We start from the raw sequence: 22,857 nt of genomic DNA, 5'->3' as shown, positions 1-22,857 counted from the left end.
CTCCATTTGTGTTGCAGAGGCCCCTCCCTTGCCTCTGCAGACCCGCACTCCAGAAGCTTCTTCAAAATGGAGGTGCTCAGCTTCCATCATGGAAGATGCAATCTCCCACCCTCTCTAGAGAGCTCTACCTTACAACTCAGCAGCCTGGACAAAGACAAAAAAAGTCTTCCTCTTTGGTGCCTGGCCACTTCTTTTTTTTGAAAATAGGAGATAACATAAGTAACAACAAATTATGAGCAAAATAGTCATGCTGTCTTTCTTTTAAGTTGGTGGTATAAAAAAGACAGAAAGAAATTGCTTTGGAGGTGAAGGATTGGTTGTGAGAGGTTTTCCTGTGGCTGAGTACAAAGGTCAACCTTTTCATTTCTTGGGTTTTTTTTTCTGATCCTTCCTTCACCTCTGTGTTCAGTGCTACCTCTATAAGCAGTTACATCTCTGAATGTAGACTTACAGGGAGGTCATAGGGAGACCCAAGACATACTTACTCATTTTACAATGTGATTAAGCCTCAAAGAAGCCTGATGAAGCGATATTCCACTTATGTCTCTAGTAAGGTGGCAGTGAAGCACACGTTTTTACTGTGCGTGCAGAAATTTGAGCATTCCTAATAAACTTATTGTTAAACCACAACAATTAAAAAACTTAAAACCTTAAATTTTGCCCAGTGTTCCTGGGATTTATATGCACAGGTCTCAGGCATTTTTCAAAATTTCACCCTGAGTGTTAGGTAGAGCTGAAAATCCTGAAGAGGAACCCTTTAAGTCTGAATTCCAACAACTAGTTTCATGCTTGCACCTAGACTGCTTTCTAGAAATGACCTTGAAAAATGTGGTGATTCACACTGTGTCTCAGATTGTCAGCAGGCTGCTGCGGAGTTGGGCCTACGAGAATAATTGGATCTGGTGCGAGGAGGGGGAGGGAATTTTGTATTCTAATTGACTTTATTTTATAATTTATGACAGGAGTGCCCATTCCCTTGGATATGTCGCATGTCTTATATAAATCTCTTCACGTATTTGTGTGTGAATATACATATTTATAGAATTCTAAATATGTAAATCTGCAAGTGTTTTAGGCCCGGACTGTTCAAGCATCAGAGTGTTTCATCTTTCCAGTGAAGGTATAGTTTGCTCTCGCATGGCATTACTGGATTTTGACCAAAATCTGTGATACCATATCTCAGTGCTTGTGTAAAGTATTTCTGATGAATATTCTTCCAGCAGCATGGGGGTATTTTGCCTGAAGTTTCACGTGAAACAATAAGAAAATGGGGGGGAAAGTTAAAATACAGAACCATTCATAATGTTGCATACTATGAGCGTGTGCAGAGGAGCAATGGGCAATGGCCAGTGCAACACAGTAATTTTCAAGAAACTTTCTAGAACGGATGGACAAGGATTCTTCATTCTGAGTTTGTGAGGAAAACATACGCTTTGGTAATTTTTTCAGTAAGATTTAAATATTGCTGTAATTCATAAACCAACCTACCTTTTCAAAATGTGTCTTTTTTTAAGTTTCTATGGTGTGATTCCCTTGAATTTTTGATCTTATTTTTTTCAAATTCTCATCATTCATAGAAATACAAAGTGCTGGCATTCTTGTAATTGGCCGTTTCTGTTGATTAACTGAGAATTTCACATGACTTTCCCCTTGCATTTGTTATAAATCATGCTAGGCAGCTAACTTCTCTGCATGATTTCTCTCCAATAATTAAATCTAGCATTTCCAGCTGCTATAAAATCTGTTGCCCTTTTCTGTTCAGTTATGTTTTTTCATGCAGAAGAGTTGGACTTCCTCACAGTTTTAATTCTTATTCAGTATCAATTTACAGGCTATGTGTAATAAACTGAATGTTTTACTTCATGGCTCATGCTGAGAAATGAACGTTAATGTTAATAGAAGTATTGCCTTGACAGAGATAAGATGCAAGGCTAGGCAAGCGTTCCAGTAGTGGCTTGACTGTAGCTATTTGCTTTTTGTTTCCTTGGCAGAAGACAAAATTCAGTGGTTCTGTTGTTCTGTTGATTGATAATCTTGTGTATTCTGCACCTTTTCCCCTCTGGTGTACTAAGCATTAAATATTAGAAGATATTATTTGTATCAGAGGAAGTAACTAAAAAGTACTGCAAATCAATTTTGGCAGAATACCGATGAGTCAAAGAGAATGTTTGAGAGCCCTTGAAGCAATTATGAAATGGTATTTGGTGTCTTTGTAGTTTCTGTAGATGATTGTTACTTCTGTGTGTAACAAACAGTTACTGTGGAAAGTTTTAACCCTTGACTGAGTCCCTATTCTCCATGTAATTTTCCAATGTTTTTAGCAAAAGCTGCTTTGTTACAGAACTGGTGCATCAAAAAAATCTTTCTGATGTTCTTACAACATCCTTCTACATGGTCATTCCACACAATGGTAATGAACTCATTTATTAGAACAAAAGATTTTGCAATAATTTCCATGGGTGTTCTGTCTAGTGGTGTGAGTTATAAGCAATGAATCTTTACAGAACATACAAAGATAATGGGTAGTGTGAGTTGTAGGTGTCCTGTAGTAACACAACCAAAAGTTATAGTTCAAAAGATTGTATGTGGAAGCACAAGGGTAGTTAGTTATACCCTTATAGAAATAGGGTAATAAGGCTTTACACATTTCATTATGAATGGACTTAACTCTCTCTCAAGTTTAGATTTTTAAACAAATGCTGCCCTTTGCATTGGGCAGGTTAGGCATCTTAGCACCATCTGTTGGTAGAAGGAAGAAAAATTTTGACTTTTCATTTCTAAACACTTTTTTTTTGGTATTATAAACTCTTCAACAGAGTGCTGAGCAAGAATATTTTTTTTTCCATTGGAGGACTGACCAGTTTTGTTCTACTGCAATACGTTGACAAGCCCCAAACTGGAAAATTAAATTTCTCATATTCCTGAGGTGGCAATTTTTAAGATTCGTTGTCTCATGTGAGTCAAAGGATACTGAAATGAGAACTTAATTTTCTGTTTGAACAGTATAACATTTTCCCTGTGCTCTGGGAAGTGTTGGGGTAAACTATTGCCTGATTATGAAAGGAGGAGTGAAAAATTGTGTTTTTGCTTTCACTATGCTTTAATAAACAGTGGGAGGAGAAGGAATGCAAACTTGCACTGGAATGCTGTGACATCTTTTTTGTTATAACTTAATTTTAAATCGGAATGCATTACAGAAATATGTCAAAAGCTATACTATAAAAAGATACAATAATACTGTTTCTGAAGCAGCTGGAAAGAAAATTTATTTTACAACTGCTCATATATAGACTTTTCTAATGAAACAAGAAGTGATGCTATCTTCATTACCATTTTTGGGTGGTATTTTTGGCAAATCATGAGACAAACTATGTGAAGAATTAAATTAGTAAGTATCAGTGTATTACTGGGCTTTTCAAATCGTATTAATTATGGAAATGAAATAGATTCATAACTGGTTATTTAATATAAAAATTACTCTTGTTTCTCTGATGCTAATGAAGTTTATTGCTTTACAATTGATGAGTGGCAGAATGTTGTTGAGACTCACCTTTTGTAATCTGTGCTGTTTTATTTACAAACGAAGTGTAATTTAAAAAAAACTGAGGAATCTCATGAGGATATGAGTCTTTTCTGCACAGCATTTTACAATATTAGCTATATGAGGTTTTAACTTTTTATGGCCTTTTTTCTCTCCTTTTATATAATTAACACATTACTTATTTATCACTTCCTGTGAATGATAAACTTTCCCTTGTTCTAAAAACTTTTTACCCCCTCTTGTAAGTGCTGTTACAGCTGATTATTTTCATTAGAGAGTTATCAATTATCTTAATTAATCTACTCTCCATGGCTCTGGAAGTCTTAGCAGAACATGCTCTGGAATTCTTGTTGTTCTAGTATTTGTAGACCCTGGAAACCTAAAAAAAAAACAACCAAAACAACAAACCCAAAACAAAAAAACAAAACAAAAAACACACCTCTGCCAGAAGGAACCTAAGACTCAATTCCTGTAATTTTGCCTGGCTACTTTAATGACTGAATTGAAAGAGCATAGGCATGAAGAAAATAGGGTAAGAAGAAGAAGGGAGCGTGTCTTTGTATGCTTCTGCAGAGATCCATCTTCTGGTAGCCTGGGAAGAAACATTTCTTTTTGAACTGCTGTGGCAGTGGGCCTTATCTTTTTTTTTGGTGAAATTCATAATCGTAAGGCTTATAGGGTGTTCTTCGGTGGGGTTTTTTTTGGCCTTTTTGTTTGTTTCTTTAAAATCATTTAGCTCGCTAGCTAGCTAAGTAACACACAAAATCCAGAATAATTACTGCATGCTTGCAAGCTTAATCAGTGTAAATAAGGTAATGTCTAAATGGCGCTTTATTAGAGTTGGTTTCTGTTTTTTCTTTTTAATTACAAATTCTAGGCATCACACTTGTTACTTAACTTCTTTGAAAGAATAACTCTTAAAGTAAAAACATACACAGTAAGAAGTGAGTAAAATATAATAGTCTATGCTGTGGATTATCTCTTCCACAGCAGCGCCTTACTGAGTTACTTCTAAGTGATCATGTGTTTGGAAAACTAGTACAGAAGTACTGATGTCTGGTCTTATATTAATATGTGCAGTATAAGTTCCACTTATCACAGATAATTCTTTGTGAGTACTGACTTGGGATCAGAATTGCTCAACTAGTCAGATGAAGATCTCTTAGTTACTGGGGTATTACAGAGCCAGAGGTTCTGCTAATTTTCTGCAATATGAAACAATCTGGCACTAAACTTGAATAACTTGAACTTTCTTTAGAGTATCCAAAATCATTTAGGAGGTTAACACAATCCACTTGGAAATTCCATGCTTTTTTTTATTCGTTAATGTTAATAATGTTGTTCTACTGTTTCACAGATGAATAGTTTGCTGAGACTCAAGAGTATCTATACTGAGTTAGACCAAAAGTCCATCAAACTCAGCACTGTGTTTCTACCAAAGTACATGCCTAGGGACAAGCGTTACATAGAACAGCACAGTTACATAGGGATGCTTCCTTGGGTCTACTCAGGTGGCGGGGATCACAATTTGGACAAAGATTTGCAGCTCCCTATATGAATTTCACCTGTTGTTTTATCTCCTAGTCACTGTATTAGCATTTTTCCATGTTTGATTGCTGTTGTTACTACCTGGAATTATTTAGAGCTATTAGCAAAACTTGATGCCTTTTCCACTCTCTGCCATTTCTAAACACAGTGTTGGAATCACCACCAAATCGGTGATTTCCCTCCACTTTGAAGACTATTCTTTTTTCTTAAACCCACTTCCTTTGTTTTAATCAATTTTTATCAACATAAAGATGTTTCCATATGCCCTACCACACCCTGCCTTTCTTTAAATATTTTGTTGGCGTTCTATTAGCGAGCTTTATTTCTTGTCTGTGTCTCCCGTGGCTTGTTGAAAGAAATGTAATGAAGCATGACTTCCCTTTACAAAAGCAGTGATGAGTCTTGCCAGTGTGTTTGTACCACGGTTTGCTTTTTGCTTTAAACACAGCTACTAATTTGCCTTTTATAAATTTCAGACTTTTGCCATGTCTTCCAGAGTCTATTTGGCATACTTCATTCTGCTGGCACTGAGGCAGTTTGAGCAAGAACGCTGTAGCTAATGGCTCAGCTGCGTTTATCCCAGAGTTCTTCTAGATCACCTGAGTGAATATTGTCTGGTCCTAGCAGTTGGTCACTTGTCAGTTTTCTTTTATAACTTCTCTGCTAGCACTTCTCTGTGGTGGTCTTGTGTTCCAAGAGCTCTTTTTATCCTTTGATCTTCTATTAGCTCTACAGAGATACCTTAACGGGCCTACTGCTCCTAATTTGTTTGAAAATAATTTATTACTGCCTTTTATGCCTTTTATATAAGTGTACCTCAAACTCTTTTGGCCTGCTTCATTCTGTTTTTAAAACTTACATGCCACGGTTAACATATTTTTCTGTTTCCCCTCTTTGAACAGACTTCTTGAAGAATGCCATTTTCTTACAGCCGCCTTCCTCTGCACCTTAATCATTCCAGTGTTTTTGTCTTTTAAAAAGCCTTTTCATGGATGGAATACATTTCCTTTGAACCTCTGATATTGTATCTTCTTATACAGTTTTTGTGTTGTCTATAAAAACATTTTCCATGTTTGCTGCATCTTTTTATGTTCATAGTATGAAAACTAAACTAGCTCACTAAGGATTTTCTTGCTTCAACTTAGATGTTCCTATCAGAAATGTTGTTCTCACCTATTCATGAAAAATAAATCAGTAGTGTTTACCTTGTTTATTATTCATGTACAGACTTTTATGGTAGCTTATGCCAGGTAGTGATTTTAAAATACTCTTGACTGAAGTAATATAGTGTACACAGAGTGTAAATTTCTAGCATTAACAAAGCAAAGATCCTACTGTGCTTGATTGGAGATCTTCCCCTAAAATTCTTGTTCAAAGATAACTTGGATTATTTATGTACCTTTTTAAGGAGTTGTTTAGCTTTGAAGAAAAACCACTGGTGAGAGTACACGTCTCTACTGTGTGCTTTTTTTAAGTTGGTTTGATCTAAATAAGACATTGTATTGAAATAATTCTGATATTGGTTCTAAGAAGGTCACAAAAGATCTTCAGGGTCTGAATACCTGAAGGTATTTTTTCTCACTATTCCAAATGGCAAGTTGGACTTAAATATTCTGCTCAGTTGTAAACCTTTTCTAATTTATTTTTACTTGTATTCAGCAAACATTTTGTTATTTTGTGGTCATTATCTTTTAGCTTCAATGGTCTTTTTTCTTTAGTTTTTTTTAATTAATTTATTTTTACTTTTTAAATCTATTATTTATCCCATATTGCATCATTTTGCTCAGCTAAGTTAGTTTTAGTCTTCTAGGCTTTTTTTCTTCTAAGGCGATATCTGCATACTTTAGATCATCCTAGTAGTTACACCCTGCTTCTGTTGTTAGAAGATTGATTCCTACTGCAACATGGATGAACAAGACTAATCACATTAAGAAGTCCGTTATCAGTCCTAGTATCCTACCTCAAACTGTGAATACTTAAGGAAGAGCTTATTACAAGGGTGAACATAGAAACATTTTTCCAGAATACACTCCCACTCTTCTGCAATTTGAAGTGACTTGTGATTCTTGCTCGCCAGAAATGACGGCCATGTGCCCAGTACCTCTTCAGGGATTATTCCCCCATTTGCCCAGTAAAACTCTGAATCCACATAGGCTTTTGCCAAGAGTTGCACTGAGTTAACTGCAAAGTGTACTGGCATCTTGGTTTCATTGTTGTGTTGCAAAATGCCTTTTCCCTGGTAGCGAGTCAGGTTGCAGGGGAGGTACAGATCACAGCCAGTATTTCTTAGAACACCTTCTGTTCATTATACTGTTTTAATTAATAGAATAAAGCTGTTACTGTTAATAGCTGATAACTACACCAATGCCATCACATGCTTACGGTTGGGAGCCTGACTCCGGCTGTACACTCCAGTGTCATGAAGAGTTTATTCCAGTAGCTTCAGAAAGTCCTGCAGAAGGTCCTTGCTGCATGGGGATACATACACAATTCTTTGTGTAGGGTAGCTGTCGCTGTCTTGGATGTTGACTGAGTCATAGAAGCTGGTGCTGGTACTGGCATGTGCTTGCGGTGGTGTACAGATTCAGCAGACGTAGTATTCTGGATTGATCATGTTTTGTAGGTTCAACAAGACTGCCAATCCCTAGAGTTTACCAGCTCTTGGGAAACTATCACACACGACCTTCACAGCATGCATTCCCCATCTCTTTGGCCTATTTCACTTCATCTAATGTTGTAAGAATCTATAGAACGCATTTGTGCCAACTCACCTGGAAAGGGTCCTTCAATACCACATGATTTTACAGAATGCTGTTATCCCTCCTGAGTTGTCTCTCCCTGCACCCCACCCCGCCCCAGCCCTTGAAAAATCCTACTGTTACATCATTATTCCTTCTGTATCAGTGATATAAATTTTGAATCATTGCAAAATGCTTCTCAGTTCTTTCATATTTCCTGATGAAGCACCCAAAACTGCACCTAGCATTCCAGGTGGGTACACACCAGGAATTTATTAATAGACAATGTTTTCTGTGTTGTTCTTTTCCCAGTGGTTCCTAATTCTTTACTTGATTCCTGCGTGCTTGTTGAATATCCAGTACCAACCCAATGGTTTCATAGAACTATCTGTCATTGATAATACCATCTCATTATGGCAAAAAGGAGTGAAAATAAAAGTGAATCCAGAGTCCATAATTTTGTATGTAAAATTAGATTCTTTCCTACCTTTCTTCTGTTTACACTGATGTTCCTGTGCTGTTTTTATTACTGCAATGACTTGGTCTTCCAAGCTCCCCTTCCAGTTCCTCACAGCTGCTTTGTGATAATGCAGCTCTGAATACCATAGTATCAGCAACAAACTATGTCACTTCATTATTCAGTCATTCTTCAGATTTTTTTTTTTAACTTGTGTTGAACAACCTGAAAAGATCACAAACTGACAGGAATTGTACTGTTACTGTTAGTTTGACCAGAACCTTATCTCGTATTTTCTCTCCCCTCTTTCTGGAAGGAGCTTTTCTGATTCTTGTAATTTACCTGTCTTTTGGCTACTTTAGGTTTTGCTTTTCTTTTTTGATGTTGGTCTAGATAAGTAGTTTGCTCGTATGAGTGGAGAATTTGCACTTACTGATGTTTAAGAGCTTTGATGAAATAAGAAGTTAAGAGTATACTTCTGTTATTATTTGTACAGTTAACATTTTCACTGAAAATGAAAATATAAATGTCAAAACCATTCTGAAAAAAATGTCAATCACAGCAAGAGATGATAGTTTTAGGTTTTGTATAGCTACAGGACCCTGAAACTGCTGTAACACACTTTTTTGTTTCTGCTAAAACAGAAGGGTGAATCAAACAGTTTATAATAGCATTAACTTCCAGATAAAACATTTTCAGCCAGTCTTTATAATTCCAGAATTAGTGGAAACATTTATGTCTTTAGATTCTTCCATCAAGGCACAGGGAAGTGAATTATTGAAAAGATAAAAATAAATTTGTTTGCTTTCTGTCAGAGTTCATATCCACAGCCAACCTTGATAGAAGACCAGAATGATTTAGACAAGTTTGCTTTGGAGATTCATAACATATGCTTGCTGGACAGAATTGAGTTATCTCTGCTCTGGAGAGTAAGTTATTGTAGCAGGAGCTGACAGAGATGAAGATAACTGAGGGAAATTCAATTACCTTTTAGTGTTTTCCTTCTAATAGGATTCTTAATGTGAAAAAGATCCTTAGATGATGCGCCTATGTTGCTTTGTGAGATCTCCTTTGATACCTGCATTCAGAATAAAGTGAACTCTTCTTTTCAGGCCTTCATTAAGGATGAAATATGCATCTGATTGCTAAATGGGTGTTAACTTTTGATCCAACATATTGTCATTTATAGCCCAGATGTATTTGACAGTCTTTTGGCAGTAGTCTTGAGTATTCTCTCAAATACAATTTAATTTTCAAAGCTGTTGTTTTTATGTGAGTAGCTTGTTTGTAATACGAATTGATTATTTTACAAAACCGTAAAGTACTTCCCTATATTCTAGTTCTGTTTCTGCATGTTTGTTTTTTCATTTGCCTTTTCCTGGCAAAAGAACCAGAATTGCAAATACTGCTTATGACTGACCTGAGTTCAGGTTTTTGGGATAAAGCCCAGTCCCACTTGACTATAGCTGGATTTCATGTGAAACCTCTGCAGGTCTGGTTAGCAGGTTAGACTAGTGCATACATGTGTTAGGATGCTATTATATGTGTTACTTGTAAAATTTATTTTTTTTTTTCATAATGGCTGATGGTAGAAATGAAAACTTAGAAGTGACTCCGTGAAGGCAGCTTGTTCTGCAGCTGTTTGTATGAAAACATACCACACACAAGTTGGTGTACCTGCAACGTGCTTTCCTTTACTGCCCCATGAAACTACTGTCTGTAGCTGAACGTAGTTATTTTATTTTTAAAACTCTGACCCTTATCAGCTTTGGAAAGTAAAGTCCACTTTTTATCTGGAGGATTTATGAAAGCCCTTACATACTAATACTTTTATAAAAGAAAGGGAGACTGAGTATCTTCACGTTAGTTTTCTGCAACCCCAGAACAGGTTTGAATGTGCATAAAAGACAGCATGCCTGACCCCATAGAAGTCTGTATTGTAAATCTAGTCCATAGTTTTGAGTCTTTACTTGCCTTAACCTATGGCTTCTTGATTATGGAAGCTATGGATACACTGGTCGTTCTCTTGTTAGCATTCAAATTGTAGTACGCATAGTCTTGTAGTTAATGCAGTCTTCTCATTTAGGCATGAAAAAGTTTGATTCATGCAGGTTTATATTTTGATGTTCAGGAAGGTGACTTATGAAGATCAACTTTGGGGCAATGTGGGAAGTTAAACATATGCATTAAGATAATGAGATGTTTATAAAAGTTCATCAGTAGAGCCTGAAGGCATTTACAGTTAAAATTTTCAATGTTACCTATATTTCTTAGTCACATACAGTATTTTTCACCTTCATTTATTGGAGTATTATTGAGGAGGAACTTGGGCAAAATATTGTACCTAGTGTAATAGTTTATCCTGAATTGATTTTTCTCATTCCAATGAAAGCTTCAGCCTTTCATTGAGAATGCTTTGTTCTGAATACAAAATATAGTGACTGTGCTGAAATAAATACCTCCATGAGTAATGGTTGATTAAGGAGTAATTGTTTAAATAAGTATTTTACAATTAAATTGCTAAAAATGTCTTTATTTTGTTGTAGATGGGGCTTGAAGTCTGTCTGGGGTCCAGGGAGGGAAACGGTGGAAAACTGTAAAGCCACCCCCAGCCAAGGGTGACACTCCTAATCTTATAGAAAGGTAGCTTCTTGCTCTAAGTCGACCTATACAGTTTTCCAGGAAAGAGAACAAGACTGCACGAAGCAGAATTCCTAACACAAACTGAAAGGTCCGTTCATATCGCCACTTCTGTCTCACTGCTTTGCAGTCCAGCTTTTCATTTGAACTTTTCTATATTAGCTTTTAAATGGGAATCACTGTAGTAGATTTTTTGGAATCTTTTTCTTCCTGCTTCATCTGATTCTTTTATAGAAATGCTTACAGAATGAGTCTACCTACTGATTTTTCTCTTTGACCTAAACAGGAGAAAACTGAGCCAATCCCTTTGAGATGGTCTTAAATCACAAAAAGGAAGATCTATCAGGCAGTTACGTTGCTCTTCAGATGATCACTGTGTCAGGGAACTTGCCAAGTGACTTAGAGACCTCGGGATTTCACTGTTAATCTGCAATCCTACTGGAAGTGGCAGAGTCAATCCTTAAAATGTCTTAGCATTCAGAAAACCAAATTGTCCTCATTGTTCTATTTTACACAAGGAAGATAAATTTCCTGATGCTCTCCTCACCCCTCTTCCCTTCCACCTTTTTCCTGCTCACTTTGCTAGGTCCCTGTTATTAATTTACTTTTTAGAAAATGCATCTTTGAAGATTTCTGGCCATCCTAAAAGATTTAGGTATCTCCTGGAAGTAGAACTTTGAAGGAGATGATAGTGACTATAATGATGAGCAGTGCAAGTGTTTGGTCATCGTTACACTTTTTCCTTTGTGCCCTAGTGCCAAGATATTGGTGGGTTTTGTAAAAAATTTATTGCAACAAATTCTGGGTCCAAGTAGTAATGCTAAGGTTATGACAGAAAGGATGCTGAGATTTTCATGTTCCTTTCATCCTTCTCCCTGCTTGTCCTTGTGGAAACTTGAGATTTGAATGTCATTCGAACTATACTGAACTGTGTGTTGCCCTAGAGCAATTTGAGGTTCCGTCTTTCATCACCAATGCCAATTCTTGCTTTGAAATATTTAAGGAAGGTGGCAGACAAAGCAAACAAAATGCCAAGTTATTAGATGGGTTATTGTATTACAGAGAATATATGGCAATTGTGGAACAAATTTTGTTGTAATGTGGGACCAGAGACTTAACATACATTGTCAGGGTGCCACAAGGACTGGCAGTGCCCCTCAGTGGGGGTAAATTGGGTACCCACTTCAGTACCACAGCCTCCTGGGCAGGACCTCACCATGCATCTCCAACCTGCCACCCACCATGAGAAGAGCAGGGCAGCCCTTGGGGGTGGTGGGGGGGGTGGGGGCAGCCAGGACCAGCACAGGCACCACCCCCCACACACACAGTAGGCCATGGAGCCAGGGCCAGCCTGAGGCAGGGAAGCCCACCTACCCCATGGCTGGGGGCCTGGAAAGGGTCAAGGAGGCTACAGCAAGGTGGTGAGCAGTGCTAGGGTGGGGGGTTGGCCCTCATCTTGGGGCAGCCTCTCTCCACTACCATCAGCAGAACAGGGTCATCCTCAGCTGTGCTGTCTCTATGCTGGCCTTCAGCCCCAGGATGACATTATGCCACCTATAGACATCTCTAAATTATGCTGCCATTAGTCCTGAATCTGTTAAGTATTTACAGATTAAAACAATCAGATATTCAGACTTCTGAAATATTTTTGCTTATTTTTTCCTACACTGCTTGTTAGAAACCCCAAATATCTCATTTCTAAGTAGTTGTTGATAGTCTTGAAGTTGTCAGCAGCCTTGGCATTGGACCAACACTGTTTTGCAAGGCAATTTCATATGGTCGGCAGCAGAGGAGAGAGGAATGTTTCTCAGGTTATTTTTGAATGGCAGTTGTTTGGAGCTACTCAGAAATTTGGGATATTAAAAGTAGGTTATTGGCTAGAGTGTAACTGAAGTTGTTAAAAGTGTCTCAGAAATGTTGTTGTGTGGCTTTTTTGTATGTCCAATAACTGTCACATATATTTTATATATTTTATGTCATTTCAGTAGTTTCTATCATTTTTTTGCATGCTTGGTGGAGGCTGGTGATTTTGATTAGTCACTGTACTTTCTTTCAGTATTTATAATGTTAATGACTGAACTGTAATTCACATCAAATCTCACATTCTTCCTTTAAAAATCCACAGAATTTGTGTTGCTTTTTTATCCTGTGTGGCTGTTGTGCTCTAAACATAACGAGCTCCAAGTATTGAATTTATTATTTTACACTGAATTAAAGTCAATTAGTGAAATCTAGTTAAGCAGGATTTGTGCAGTTGGACTGTGTAATCTGTTTTGTACCATTACACCAATGTCCATGAGTTGTTTATAACAAATGCTGATAACTGTTATTGAGGGGTAGTATAAAAACACCTTCATACTATTTAAAAAACCCAACCAGACAGGAAACCCTTGCATGCTGAACTGAAACAACGCCAAACTTTAAACTCTGCAAGAACATCAGAGCCTTGGAACAGGATGTTTAACAAGTTCTGGTATTTAGAAAACTTATTAAATTTATCTTATATGTTGTTCTTATGTAAATGAATAAGTTTATGGAATATCCTCTCTCCTCCCGCCCTGCCCTTTTCCAATGTTGACAACACAAAGGACGATGCCACTAGAAACCGCCTGGTGCTGCATAGTACTTAATTTCTCTGAAGGCAGCATCTGTAGTAGTTGCAATACTGACTCTTGCATCGTTGCAGTCTTTTCATTTTAACCAAGTGAGCAAGAAAAATATAAATTTTAAAGCAATTGTTGTGGAGTATTTTTAGTCATATTTCCAATATTGCTCAGTATAAGGATCTAGAGTTGTATGAATGAGTGTTTTTAACTTTGACTGCTGTAAATTAAAGCAGAGACTGTTGTGTTGTCACATTTGGAATAGTCAGAATATTTCCAAGGCTGCCTTTTTATGGATAATAAAATCACACAGTTTTGAAAAGAAATTCATTTATCATCCCCCAACAATTTTTGGAGCCAAATGTCAACCTTTCAAGGATGGTAGAACTTTTCTGAATACAAAATGTTAATTAAACCCCACACCTATTGATACCTATGTCATGCTGTTCTGAAATTCCAAAATAGATTTATGTAAGTGCATGAGGACCAATCACAAAGGAAAAAAAAACTTATGTGTTAGTTGGAATGAGATACAAAACGAACTACTGAAAACAGGAGTGGGAAAAATTAAAATAGTTTGCTTAGTTTGCTTTTCATAGTTGGTTACAGGAGTCCTGATAGGAGGCTTTAAGTTACGGCAAAGCTTAAACTAAAACTGGAATCGACTGCTTAACAAATGGCTAGGAATGATTTTAAAGAATAACTACTATAAAAGACCATATTTTAAGAATCCTTACCATTTGCTTCTGGATTTTTAATTTTTTAAAATCTTTGCCATTTCATTATCATCTTAATCAAAATATTCTGCTTTTAAAATACTTGGTCCTCCAAAGAATAAGCCTCTCAAGAATCTTAGTTTGCCATAAAGTAAAGAGCAATGTTGGAGTGTAAGTTAGAAACTTGTGAATTGGCAGCACTGAACATGTTATTTTTGAATAGGATTTTTATTAAAATCCCATATAATCCTCCTTTTTTCATAGATTCTCCGATAGTCATTTGAAATTCCTCTGACAAAAAACAAAAAAGCCCTTAATACTTTTCCTTAATAATGAATTGAAGTGTTTCTGCAGATACAGATGAAGGTGCAATGACTTAATGGCAAAAACAAAAAGTGTGTGTGTGTGTGAAGGAATGCTTTGGCAGCACACATCTCTGTCCTATTTAGCAGTGTTGCTCAAAGGATGTGTGCCAGTCAAGGTGATAATTCTCTGTTGTGAGAGGCTGAAAAGGTCCTGAACTGTCAGAGATCAAGTTCACTAAATTAGTTCTTGGAGCAAGCATGATAGAATTTGGTGAAGGGCAGATAGGTTACCTTTTGGGTCGTGAGTTCGTGTTCATGTCCAAATGTTTCATAGCTGAGGTTTCACAAAAGGTTTGCAAAATACAGCACAGAACACTTTTATAGCTGTTTCTGTTGCTGGTGCAGAACATAGGTGATTTGTTCCTACATCTACCTTAGTTACCATTATGTGTCTCTGTGTATACATTGATTTTTACTGTGAGCGGATGGTATTTTTACCTTTGTTCTTAATGTCTCATGAGTACTACACTGCTATACAGCATAGAATACTTTCAAAACATGCTTTTGATTCTGTTATCAGAGTACAGAACAAAGTTATAGAAAGGCAAACTGTAAATCTATCCCCCGTGCCCCTTTCTCTGCATTAGGCATCACAGGTGACATCTTGAGCACACTGAGGTCTGAAGCCAACGGTATCCAGAGCACTGAAGCTTATTAGAGATGTGCCGGTCATTGGCATGCAACCAGTCATGGTGAGATAGGAAACCGTTATGCCTAAATATCTTGGTATCTCAAATGAATGTGGTTTGTTCATGAGTTGTTATATTTTGATGTATTCTGAAGCTCCTGGATTAAAATCAGAGCTGTGCTCTCAAATCAGACGCTAAATAGGGAAAGCTGAAGAGTGCTTGAGAGGAACTATGTTGAAAATAGAAATGCAAACACAGACCCCAGGCTACAGGAATATCTCAAGGGGCTAATCTTTCTGTCTTTTGGAAATCTGCAACTTTATACAATCTTGGAAACTGTTTATGTAGAGATTTTGGCTGGAAATGAATTCGGTTTGCATGTGTTTTACAAATTCATAAGGAAATTTAGTGAGTGTCATGTAGCAGGAATATCAAACAATAAATAACAAAATCAGCAAGGATATGTTGATTATTTTTGCATTATATTCTACCTATAATACGAATGTGAGTTCTTATATAGTAATAAAAATGAGTCCTATATAGGAATACACATTCTGTAAGGTAGATGTTGAGACAATTAACATAAGTCATGTGTTAAATACTAATATACTTAGGTATTTATAGCTGTGTCTTTGAGAGCTATAGAAATTAATGAATTTTAACTCATGCAGATGCCTTTCACTTTGTTACAGTCAGAGGCTGAAGCCACATGTATAGATTAAAGTCGGACAAGATATGTTGTAATAAGGTTCCAAATTACCTTTTTGTTTATCTGCTTATCTGAATCATTGTGGCTACACTTTTCAATTCTTTGTGCTCTCAGAGGTTGAATTACTTTAAGGTTTAGATATTTTTTTTTTCTTGTTTTGGAAAAGGTTGGTGAAATGTTTCCAAATTAAAACATTAAAAAACGCTACATCTTTTTATTTCATTGAGATTTTAATTTTTTTTCCATATTTTGAGGTATTATTGTTTTCCCACTGCCAGTAGTGTACCTTTTGCCCCATTATGAAAAATTATTCAGAATTCTTCTGATGCAAAACTTGTGAAAAATTGCTGTTTATGGTAGTACCTTTAAGGGCTTCTTAATTAGTAAGTTGCATTGTTCAAAAATACTCAGTAGTGTGTGTTACCTGCTCCTGGAGACTTCATTTAAGGTTTATCTGTGCCATCTGAACTGCATGTGACTTTCAATCTGTTCAAGTGTCACTCCTGTGCCAAGTCTTGGTGTTGTAAGTTGTAAAAGAACTGTGCTGGCAGTAGGGTGTCTGGGAATCTGAATCCTGGGGAAGTCGTCATTTGGCTGCTGGGGCCAAAACTGCTGCACTACTTTCTTACCTACCTTACAGGTAGCAGGGATCCTTACTGTGCCTTGGTGGAAAAGGCAGTTGGAAGGTGGTGGTCACAGTTAGTGAACTGAAGACATTTCAGAGCTTTAGTTTGTTGGGCTTTATTGGAGGTGTGCCATCTGTCCTCTAGTCAAACAAAGATTTTTACAAGATCTTGAAGAATGGATTGAAAGCCACAGCAAGACTTATTTGGCAAATGTTTCCTGAGCTGACAGCACCGCCACTGCAGTGGGTGATAACTATTTCCCCTACTTCCACTTAGCATTCATACTGTACGGAGGGGAGGAAGTGTCCCGATGCTATTGCAAGAGTAAGGTACTAACAGCAAGAACAGAAGGCAAAGTTTTGGTGGGTAAGGGGAGATGGAGCCTGCCCATGAAAGAAGAACAGAAAGAAAAGCTGGGGAGCATTGAAGGTAGAATTGGGACAGTTCCCTAGGGCATCCTCCACTGTACCTTTCAAACCACATACTTATTTCTCTTCTGGCAGTAACAAGTTGCTTACATATCTTTAACTACTAGTTACAGGTGAGGGAACAATTAAACACTGCTTGGCTTAGGTTGAAATGATGGAAATCTTTGTGTTTGGCCCACTTTGAGACTTACCTATATGTTTTCACCTGATGAAAAGGTATTTTTCCCCTTTTAAAAACTTAAGTTGCATAGAAATGACAACATGGAAAGATGAAAAAACCATGTATCCAACAGTTAGGAAAAATCAGAGGACTGCAACCTTAATACGGCCCTCACTAAGTATGTGTAGTGAATCCTTAGATCATATGAGTATGTCTCATTTGCTGGACAGAGTGGATGCTCCTTATAAGTGACTTGGTCAGTTCCAGAAGTTAGTTGTGGATCTAATTCATTTGTTGCATTGGACTGGCAGTTCTTTGGTAAATACAGTACTAATCTGTATGATAGTGCTGAAGCAGGTAAATGTCACAAGGTTGATGCAGTGTAGTTGGGAAATGGCTTTAAAAATCATCACTGGCTTCTTTGCTTAATATCTAATCTGAGAGTACAGAGCCACCTACGCGGAAGTGCTGAGCTTTACTGTTACTAGAGCATAGGGGAGTTGTACTTTGATTATTTCTAGCTTGAAAAATACCTTGTATTTGGAAGATGTGCACCCAAAGAATCACAAATATAATGCCCAAGTATAATGTTTGTAGGATCTTAGCCAGTTTTAAAGCAAGAACAGTATGGAGGGACTGCAGACGTAAACTGGATTTGCAATAGAGTGAGGGAGGAAAGTGTCTACCCTAGGACATGCTTTGAATGTGACGCATTTGGACATATGTACAGTAAGAACTGGCTTCTTGGGTTCAAAAGGATAATTTGCCTCTATGTTGTTTATGCCAATGGTTAGCAGTGATGCTTAGGGAGTTAGAACATTAGAATAATGTAGGACGCATATAGCAAATACTGGTTTCTAGCAAGAGGTGAGAACTCGCACTTGTTTGTGTGAAGCTGTGTCTTTGTGATCCAAGGGTGCTACTTTAACACATAACATCATTTAGATAAAAGTAAAAGGTAAAAAAACCAAAAACTACTATGTAATTGGTGCTAATGGATACTGTAGTATCTGATGTTATTTGCCTCTGTTTATTATTTAGGCTGTCAGTTGGTTTTGTATTCAGTTGAACTCTTCTTAGTGTCTCGTTTACCTACTGTACAAAATTGGGCTCATTTGAAAGATGCAATCTCAGTAAAAATGCTGTTGCCTAGTGTTTAGTTGGGTTTACTAAAGCTTAATACTGTGAGACCAAAAGGTAAAAAATAAAGCTGTTGACTCAGCACAGATTAAAACCAGATGTGTCTTGAGATCCTTGCATTTCTCTCTAATCACTAACCCAAACTGATTGTGGTAGGTTTTTTTCTGGTCATGACTATAGTTTTAACAGTCTGTGTTTGATGTGTGGTGTGATCTAAGTCAACTGTGGGGTGTTTTTCCCTCCCCCTTGTGATTCTAAATGCATGTTTGTTTTCCCCAGGAATGCCTGGCTATAAACCCACTTTTTTTTATACACACACACATACTTGTATTACAAACAGTTGATTTAGATGCAGATTGTTTTTAATCTTAGAATCAGATAAAAGGCTGGAAAAGTGGATAAATGAGGTTTGGAAAACTGTGGGTTGCAGAGATGAGAAACCATTGAATTGTGTTCAGTCCATTAAAACAAGAAGAAATAGAAGAGATACTTTGATAAGTGTTCTGCTGGTGTTAACCTTGATGGCTATTATCGGGGGGATGATGCTATATCTATTTCATTGGCTTAAGCTTTTTTCATGCTGAGAGAAATCAATACTTTGAGTCGTTGGATGACAGAGGCATCACTTCAGAATTGACGGTGGCTGTCAGATATTGTCATTGGTTGACTTTTGTTCGCTGTTGAGGTTTTAGGCTTTCATTTTTCTAAGTCTTATTCAGGAGTCTTTGTAAGATTTCCCTGGGTAGCATTTTTAGTCCAGACTTTAAACCTCAGGTCAGAGGTCAAGTGCAAAGATCTGTGAAAGCAGAGGACTGAGGAGCTCCTTCATTTACTTAAAATATCCTTGTTTGTAGGGAGTTTGCATTAGTGGCAAGACTATGCCTTATCTTATGGATGACTTTTCCTCTTAAATGATATCCTCTGAGACAAGTTGTTCATAAAGCAAATCGCTTTTAGCCAAATTAGACAAAGGAACAGGCATATGTAAAAGTGTTCAGTGATCTCAGAGTTGAAGAATAAAAGTAAAAAAGTGTGATACTGCTTTTAAAAACCCTACACTATTAAACTTTTTTGTAGTTTGTAGAAAGCATTGCATTGTAATTTTGGGACTGCAAAGGTGTACATGCAGATGGTACCATGCAGAGAAAATATTTTACTTGACATTTTTATAAATATCAAAGATAATTCCGAAAAAACTAATCCTCCTCTTCACTGAAATACGGACAGGCAAGATAGACCAATTCACTTTGTTGCTATTTTGCAATAGTATTTCTGGAATATTTCCTGCATACAGAATATACTGTATTTTCATATCTATAACTTGCCTTTTGGAAGATCTTATGCTCCTTTAGAATTTCTGTTCCTTTAAAATAGAAATCTTCAAATAAGCTACATGTTCAAATAGTCTGTAGTCTTGTCCAAGCAGGGAATGGGAGAAAGCAAAAAACCCCTGTTGTGCTCTGTGATAACGGCAAAGAGAAGGTTTCTATTCCGTCCTGGATGGAGGGTAAAGAGCTTTCCTCTGCTCCATGCTATGTCAAAGGATTCTGCTTCATACATTTCCCCTTTGTAAAATGTGTAACAGCCACTGAATTTAAGACTTCTTGTAGATGACCTGTGGAGTGTATATATATGAAAATACATTTTTCTTCTTCCAACATTTTTTTGTTTCATTGTGAGTGTGACTGCAGTACTTTTGTAATTATACTTCCATTACACACTTGCCCAAACAGATAACAAAGATGATGTAGGTCGAAGCACTAGTGGAAGGAAGGCTTGACAAATTTGTTTGTACGCAACAGTATATCTGATTGTAAAACCATATTCAAGCATGACAGGGTCATATTGTAAGCACAAGAGATCAAACAATAAGGAAGATATAAAACTGTAAAAATATAATTTTGAGTTTGTGCACAAACAGAAATCAAGCTGAATTTTTATTCTGCATAAATGGAATGATTTACTGATAGTGTGAAGTATTAACATGTGCCGTTCTATATCCTGGTCTTGCATCTCTTGAAGCGGTGGATCAGGTCAACTTGAAAGCATCTGGAAAATGAAGAAATATGGTAGAGAAATGGAGACCTTTTTAGTGCTTTCAGAACAGTCTAGTGGTGACGGGCTAGTTTGGGATGGGTGTCTTTCCATTTCTGTTGGTGGAGCCAGTCTTGTTTCGCTCCTGTATTAAAAATTATTTGAGAGAGGGAGAGAAATAGAAATCGCTTCTTTTTTGCTGAATATTCAGCATGTATCATCGTGGATAGGAACCACTGAACAATTGATGAGCCACCTGTATGATCAAAGAAGATTTTTACAAAACTTTCTTAATGTTAGCAACTATACACATGTGTGCCAGATATTTGGCAGAATTGTGTCTTCTTTCTGTTCTTGTTTGTAAAATATGTACTGTGAAGAGTGTGCTATGGTTAAGAGACCCTCCTGGAGTGATGTTATAATTTTATGGGATTGTGGTATGTGGTAGTATTTTGGTGGGTAGTTGCAAATTTCTATTCATATTAAATATTGAATTTGCTGAAAAGTGGACTCCTATACATTTCTGTTTTGTAACAGGCTAATGCTGTTTTCATGGAAGTTGTCAAGACAATAAAATACTATTTTTGCCTTCATTTGAATGCCACAGCTACACTTTGAAAATCTTTGTTGGTATTTAATGAAGGATGTGTTCAAAATTACATCATAAAGAGACTTTTTTTTTAAAGGGGTACAAGTTCATTATACCTTTTACAAAACACTCTAGTTTGATTTCCATTTTATCATGTTTTAAGGTCAAATGTGACTTTAATGTTCCATAAAGAGACAGAGATTGATAATGGGGAAAGAATAACCCTCTAATGTGATTTATATCTATGGATTTTGTGTCAGATATGAAAAGTTGCTGTTCAAATTGTAAAGGAGGATCCATTAAAGAGCACTTTAAAACATTTTACTACTTAGCTTACCTTATACACTGTTTTTAGAATTCTGCCCTTTCAGGCAACTTAAAAATAACAGCATATGAAACATTTACAAAGTGCTGAAAAGAGCTCAGAATCATCATGAGTGCAAAATAGATTAATGTATTGGAAAAGACAGCTGTATTTAAAAACAGCTAGAAAAATCTTCTGTAGTGTTGGTTATGATTTAGCCATCTTATATTTTTGTGAAGAGGGGTGGCAGAGTGCTTCTTGTAGGAGTACAAAAGCCAATTTTTGATGACTTGGAAAGTCAGCTGTGCTCATTCTTCACTCCTCCTGGATGTCTGCTCATCAGGTGAGCATTGCTCTAAGCTGTGGGAAAAATTATGAGGAAATTTGCAAATATATTAAAATTGTTTAAATGCCTCTTTAAAATTTATTCATCTGTTAGTGCATTTTTGTTACCTGATGTCTATGAAAATCTGCACAACACCAAATTTTATTTTACATGTGGTTTTTCCACATTCTTCCTATCTATCTTTCACTTTATACGACATATTAGTATATACATATACATAAATAACATTCATAGTCTGCCTATTTTTATTTGCAGCAGTTTTCTAATGCTTGTACATATAGATAGATTTATATAGAAAAAGCATTGCTACCATTTTAAATATAAAAAGCATTATGGTACTGTGCTGTTATCTAAGCTCTAAGAAATAATTGTACCAGTGTCTGTATCAGCTGTGCTTTGCAAAGAAAAAGCAATTTTTTTTTGTTGTTAGGCAGACATTTGTGACCATTCTACTAACTAGATCATAGAATAATCCAATCATTGACAAAGGCTGAAATGCTTTGTCTGGCATATGTGATCTGTGGAATTGCCAGATGAAACCTGAAATTAGAAACAAGAAGTGCTGAAGTGGGGAAAAGCCTTTATTGTTTCTACCGATATTTGAATTTGTTGCGGGTCTTCATGTACAGTGATTTGATGAGGGAGTGATCTAAATTTGGTGCCATTTCTTTGAGTTTTGTGCTAAACAATTTTTCAGAAGATCAACAAACCCCAAAATGATCAGAAAATGTTGTAACAAAGAATCTTTTGTAGTTTTGAGTTTTGTTTCTAGGTGGGACTTTCGGTCCTTACTTGCTAGTAGTTGGGTTTGAGTACCTCAGTAAACAGGTGGTGATTATACAACAGGTGTAGTACAGCTAGGAAAATGGTTTACCTTCCCTTGCTGGCCTGCAAATGTGCTCAGCTCCAAGAAGCCATCTGGTAAAGATTGGTGTTGTCTTTTGACATATTTTTTCTTGTGTCTGTCTGAAGATATGTAGATTTTCTCATTAGTTTTTATAGTTATATGTTTATACAAACAATAGTAAACAGTTGGCTGCCCAAATCTAATGAGTCATAGGAATGCAGTGGCCAGCTTGCTGGTGTTTGTTATTCTGAAACTTGCCTCTTTGTTTTTATAATGCTACTCTGTTGCAAAAGTGGTGGTACCTCTATGTTTTAGTATGCAATCAGGCCACTAACATGTTGGAGTGTGTATACTATGTGGTTAAAGAATTAATGACAAACCAAGATCCTCTGCTTGGTGCTCTGCACAGATTTACTGTGGGCAGCTGCACGGTGCCT

At 36.7% G+C, this 22,857-nt stretch overlaps 1 protein-coding gene across 3 annotated transcripts in view; it reads left to right on the top strand.

Moving 5' to 3' along the window:
• Positions 1-22,857, top strand: part of LRBA (LPS responsive beige-like anchor protein) — a 417,388-nt gene that overhangs the window by 152,266 nt on the left and 242,265 nt on the right. The window lies entirely within an intron of this gene.

The sequence above is a fragment of the Falco punctatus genome (genome assembly GCF_963210335.1).
Source record: "Falco punctatus genome assembly, chromosome: 1".
Taxonomy (NCBI): Eukaryota; Metazoa; Chordata; class Aves; order Falconiformes; family Falconidae; genus Falco; species Falco punctatus.
The sequence above is the reverse complement of the archived record's forward strand: the minus strand, read 5'-3'. Positions and strand labels throughout refer to the sequence as shown.